The 6,000-nt window shown below is 44.5% G+C and overlaps 1 protein-coding gene across 4 annotated transcripts in view; it reads right to left on the minus strand.

The window, feature by feature from the left end:
* The window catches only part of Mios (meiosis regulator for oocyte development), a 32,968-nt gene extending 27,730 nt beyond the window's left edge, over positions 1-5,238 (minus strand). For 2 of the 4 annotated variants that reach the window (XM_036180924.1, XM_036180922.1), the window contains exons 1-3: positions 5,005-5,237; positions 3,603-3,684; positions 2,045-2,107 (exon numbers count right to left, since the gene is read on the minus strand). The gene's annotated coding sequence lies outside the window, so the exon portion shown is untranslated. The other 2 variants (XM_036180925.1, XM_036180923.1) reach the window with 2 other exon arrangements.
* Between the last annotated feature and the right edge of the window lie 762 nt (positions 5,239-6,000).

A 6,000-nucleotide genomic window follows, 5' to 3' on the forward strand; every position in this document is an offset into this window, starting at 1 on the left:
TACTGTGAGCCCCTGATGTGGGTTCTGGAAACTGAACTCAGGTCCTCTGCAGGAGCAGAGTGCTCTTAACTGCTGAGCCATCTCTCCTGCTCTCATAACATTTAGATGATTGAAAAACAACATTTAGGAATTCTTATACTGGATTATTTTCTTCTTTAACACTTCTGATGCTCAGGATCAGTCATTTCAATTATATCCTTGATGTCACTTTAACTTTTTTATTTCCTATTCCAGTGTGTTGTTTCCCTTTCCTTATCCCTAGATTATCCCTATTATTTACCTCTTTCCCTCCTCATCTCAGGGTACTGCACTGAGACATTCTCAAGGCACTATAAACTGCATGAGAAATCAAGGTACATATAATTTCTAGTCTGTGATACTAGCTCAACAATTCTCTTAATTGTCTTTCCACTATGATCCTTTAAAGGTCAGAATGACCTGTGTGTTGTACCTATGTGTGAGCATAAATGGTTTATGTGTTCATGTGGACAGGTGTGTGTGCACAATACAAATATATGGAGAGCACAAGTCATGTTAGATGTCTTCTATCACTCTCTGCTGAATTTCCTAATATAATATTTTCAGAAGTTTTTTGAGAATCTCATATGCACAATGTATTTTGACCATATTCACTCCCTATTCTTCCCAAATGCACCTGTTCCTTCTCATTCCTGCCCAATTCTTGTCCTTTTATTTTTTCAAGATAACCTACCCAGCTCAATTTGTACACGTTATTTATTGAGACAAGGTCTCTTATTGAATTTGGAGTTGACTTATTTGGCAATACTAGTCCAGCAAACCCAAGGGATCCTCCTTTGCTCTACACAGCCTCTCCTGTGCTGAAATTACAGGTCCCTATCACCATGCCCAGTTTTTACATAGATTCGGAGGATCCAAACTTATATCTTCATGAGTGTGTAGCAAGCACTATACTAAGTCATCTCTTCATGGCAGAATAATCATTGTACAACACAAGCAACCAGTTTACACAATTAAATTACCAGCCTGTAAATACCTTCAGCCTTTACCTGCTGCTCTAACCTTCTGGCATACTCTACTTGCTATGTTTCATCACACTTTTTCTATTCAGTTCCAGAACCCACCCCTCTCCCTTATCTTTGCAAATGATGTTCCCTCTGGCTGTAACATTTGCCTCACTCTTGGCTAAGAAAACAGCCTCAACTTCTAATCAACCATGTTCTCCTGTCTAGAAACAGACTCTCACTGAACAGTATTCTTTCTCTTTAATCCATCTAAGTCTCTTCTACTGGATTACGTCTTCCAAGACAAAAGATGAAATATCTCTTGTTTTCCATTGTACTTCTGGTACACAGCAGAGAAGCAGCCACTTGGTAGATGGTTAATATCTGTCTAATGAATGCATGTGTTCAGGGACCCCTGTTATTTCAAAGTTTTGCCTGTTTCCTCAAGCTTCCACCTTTTCCTAGCCCAGAAGAATCGACATATTTTGGGAAGAAAGGGGTGGTGTAACCTGGCTCTAAGCCAAGAACAAAGCACTGGCTGTTCTAATTGCTTCTAGTGACAGAAGACCCAGAAGTACAGCATCCTGAAAGGAGATTACTTTAACACACTGTATTCTATTTATTCTGTAACTGTTTATTTAGCACCTTGTATGTTGTGGCCACTGTTTTCAACTTTGGGTACAGTGTTTGACAGGGGCAGATAGAATCCTGTTCTAACAAAGCTGCATTCTGATAACAGACACAGCCAACAGCAAAGAGTGTGGAGACTGAAAAAGGAGGAAGAAGGGAAGCAAATCAGAGAATAGGAACCAGCTAAGGCAGCAAAAAGAAAAACTAGATGCCACCTACAGCATCTGCGGATTGTGACCCCTTTGGCAAACCTCTATCCCCAAAAGTGACTTACACTTTGATATGTAATAATAGCAAAGTCACAGTTATGAAATACCAATGACAATAATTTTATGGGTGTGGGTCACTACAACATGAGGAACTGTATTAAAAGGTCACTGCATTTGGAAGGTTGAGAACCAACGCACTAGAGTAAAGGATAATAGCCATACCTATATTCTCACAAATAGAGGCAGCTTCTTAATAAACATTGTCTTGAAATTCTTGCTATGCTCCTGGGGAAAAAATAAAAAGAACTCAATACTTACATAAACACACTTTAACCTAGAATTCCATACTGGAATCTTATTGTAGATACAAAGCATGTATGGTTAAAAAATAAATAAATAAATAAATAAATAAATAAATAAATAAATAAATAATAAAACTTAGATTGCATATAGAAAAATACAATTCAAAAATTCAAGTGTTACTGAAATCTAGGTATAGTGGTGTACACCTGTAATCATGGCATTTGGGAGGTAGAGGTAAGAGGATCAAGGGTTCAGCATCAATCTCAGACACAGGAAATCTGTCTCAAAAATAGTAAGGTTACTATATGTGCCAATTATAGCCACCTTAACATAATCCAGAATCAGCTGATAAGAGAATCTCATTGAGGGACTGTGTAGATCAGGTTAGCCTGTAGGCCTGTCTAAAGGGGATTATCTTGATTATATTATTTGAAGTAGAAAGACCAACATAATGTGGGTGATACTATTCCAGTGGGCAGGCAGATCCTGAATTGTCTGAGAACGGAGAAAGCTAGCTGAGCAGTGAGCATGCACACATTAAATTACTGATTTCAGCTCCTTACTAATAAGTAATGTGACTAGCTTGTCTTCCTAGTCCCTGTCACCTTGACTTCCCCAAAATGAGGGACTATAACCTGGAAAGGTAGCTAAAATGAACTCTTCTCCCTGAGGGTTCTTCTGTCAAAGTATTTTACCACAGCAGCAGAAATCAAAGGAAGGCACTGGAATTTGAACATTTTGATTTACATGTTGCTCAGTGAAGAACCAATCAGCATTCTCATGCTATCCTTATAAAATACGTGACTGCCCACAAAATTATGACAGTAACGCATACAAAAATCACAGAACCTTTGAGTTTGACAGGAACTGACAAATCTTTTTCATTTTGTGAGGGAATGAAGTCAAGAACAGATGGCTTGGATCCTGTGCCAGGCCTGTCAACTCCATCTTAGCCACAGGCTGTAGGGAGGATCAGCTACCTAACTGACAGGACCCAGTGAAAAATGCAAATATCAAGAAGTGATGGTTGAGCTTTTAAACAGCTGGTCACTCTAAAGGTTAGGCTGGTGCTACTGCACAGTCTGCACATTACAAAGATGGCCCTGGAAAAAGCAATGTGTCTACAACCATCCTAAAGAAGTCTAACACAAAATACAGATGGGTTCTCATGCAATAATATAATCTGGAAGAGAGAAAAGTAAGTAAATAAACAAATAAGGACTCAGAAATTCTTCAGACACTTAATCAGCTTAGATCCTTACCAGTTCCTTAATATTTGGGTAAAATCTACCTAATTTCCACCTCACAAAGTTCTAACATCCAAGACAAGATGAACTAAGCTCTCTGATTCACACAGATGTTGGTACCCCACCATTCTACCCTTCTTTCAAACAGCCCGGAGAGTAAATGCTTTCAGAGGCGGGAACACTGCAAAATCCATGGAGGAGGAAGGAGTTGCAATAATTGAGGTCCTCACCTTCAGGTTTAGTGCTTATTTCCCTTCGATGGCTTCTCAGCAAAAAAAACCATGGAGAGTTCCTGGTTCACCACCAGAACATCTATAACACCCAAAAGAAATACTGTGAGCCATGACCTATAATTCTCTAGCAGGCACAATTCAAAAGTAACAAATGAAACTTAGAATATCTTTGTTTTGTTTTGAGACAGGGTTTCTCTGTGTAGCTTTGGTGCCTGTCCTGGATCTCGCTCTGTAGACCAGGTTGGCCTCGAACTCACAGAGATCCACCTGGCTCTGCCTCCTGAGTGCTGGGATTAAGGGCAGCACCACCACCTTTAATCATCTTAGAATATCTTTTAATTTAGCATATCAAAAGTGTTTACATAGGGGGTTGGGGATTTAGCTCAGTGGTAGAGAGCTTGCCTAGCAAGCGCAAGGCCCTGGGTTCCATCCTCAACTTCCCCCCAAAAAAGTGTTTACATATATACAACCAACTTTTAAAAAATTACTAAACATGCCGGGTGGTGGTGGTGGCGGCGGCGGCACACGCCTTTAATCCCAGCACTCGGGAGGCAGAGGCAAGCGGATCTCTGTGAGTTCAGGCCAGCCTGGTCTACCAAGCGAGTTCCAGGACAGGCGCAAAGCTACACAGAGAAACCCTGTCTCGAAAAACAAACAACAACAACAACAAAAAAAAATTACTAAACTTTTTACAATTTTGTATTAAATCTTGGGAATCTAGTCTGTACTTTACACTTACAACACATCTCAACCCCAGGTGTCTACTGGACACAAGTTCAATACACTATAATAACTCAAAAACATACAATTATATGCTTGGGGGTTTGGCTACTTTCTTACCGAGCTACATCGCTGTACGACAGCAGTTTCAGGAAATTTGCAGTACTACCATCTCCAAGATGATGCACTGCACACAATTTAAATTTTCATTAAAATAGTTATTCCAAAAAGCCGACAACAGTCATTTGCTGAGCAATTCAGCAAGGCATACAGGCTTCGTTCCTCTCAAGCAATCTGCATTATCCGCGGAGGCAGAGGGATCACAGAGCTCACGCGGTGACAGGCCCTTTAACAAGCATTTAACAGGGTACAACTGCAACTCCTCGTGTTCTTATTCCGGGTAAACCAGGAATCTGATCGCGACTCCCACGTTCCAGACGCCCGGCTGAGCCGCTCGGCCAAGGGGGACGCGGCTGCACACGCCCGCCGCGGCCGCACCGAGGGCGGTTGCCACGCGGCCGCGGGGCGCCCGAAGGCTCCCCACGAGGCCCGCCGGCCGCCGGGGGCCGTGACCATCCCACTGATCAGACCGCCACCCGCCGGCGAGGCTCTGAGGAAGCGGCCGCAGCTGCCACCCCCGGGCCCACACCGAGACCCGCTCCGGGCCGCACTCACTGACCTGCGGAGGTGGCGTGCCGCCACACAGCCGTTTCCGGCCTGACGCCGCCCCTCCCGCCGCGGGAGCCGCGCGCGCGGGCAAGATGGCCGCCGGAGCGCGGACGCTGACCTGGGCCACCCGCGGGGCCCACGACCGAACCAGCGCCGCGGCTTGGGAAGCGGACCTCCACGCCTCGAGCCCCGCCTTCCCCTCACCTGGAGCCGCCCCGGGGCGGGGCCACCGCTCGGAGACCCCGCCTTCCGCCCAAGCGCTCCGCCCAGAGGAGGCCCCGCCCTCGAGTCGCGCCCCTTCTGTCGCCCACCCGTGGGCGGGGCCGCAGCCTAGAGTCCCCGCCTTCTTCTCCACCCTCGCGAGCGCTCCGCCCAGCGTAAGCCCTGCCCCGGAAGTCCCGAAAGCTAGCCATGCTTTAACCCTGGGCCCATGGAGTTCGCTTGATTCTCAGGAGCCAGAAAGCAGGATCAAGCCAGTGCACACGCTTTAGCTTATGTGATCCGTTTTAATTAACACTGAAAAGCAATGACGAGCGATGTAGTAGAAAATTCAGGATTTGGGGCTCATGATTAAACCCTTTGGTTATTCTGAAAACAGGTCATGAAGACCAAGGACTGGCTCACAATGTGTTGAAAAGTTGGGATACAGGAATGAATAAAAAGACATGGTCCCTGTAGGAAACAGGACAGAAAAATGATGGCTTTTTAAAACTAATTGAATACTACTTGGGAGAACACCCAACTCAGGGTGGGTCACGGGGTGTCAGCAGAGCTTCTTTGAGGACCACTAGACTAAGAAAGATAAACGTTGATTACATGAAAAGGTAAACGACAAGAAGAGGTGGAAGAGAAAAACCTAGTACTGAAAGAGAGCAAATGCTGGGTCAGGAAACAGGATAGAGCAGTATGAAAGCAACATTCCCTCACTTACCTGTGGGTTTGCTTTACGAAGTTAAGGTGTCCACTATTCAGCCAAAGTCTGAAAACATTAAATGGACGATTCCAG

This window comes from Onychomys torridus, chromosome 3 (genome assembly GCF_903995425.1).
Source record: "Onychomys torridus chromosome 3, mOncTor1.1, whole genome shotgun sequence".
Classification (NCBI taxonomy): Eukaryota; Metazoa; Chordata; class Mammalia; order Rodentia; family Cricetidae; genus Onychomys; species Onychomys torridus.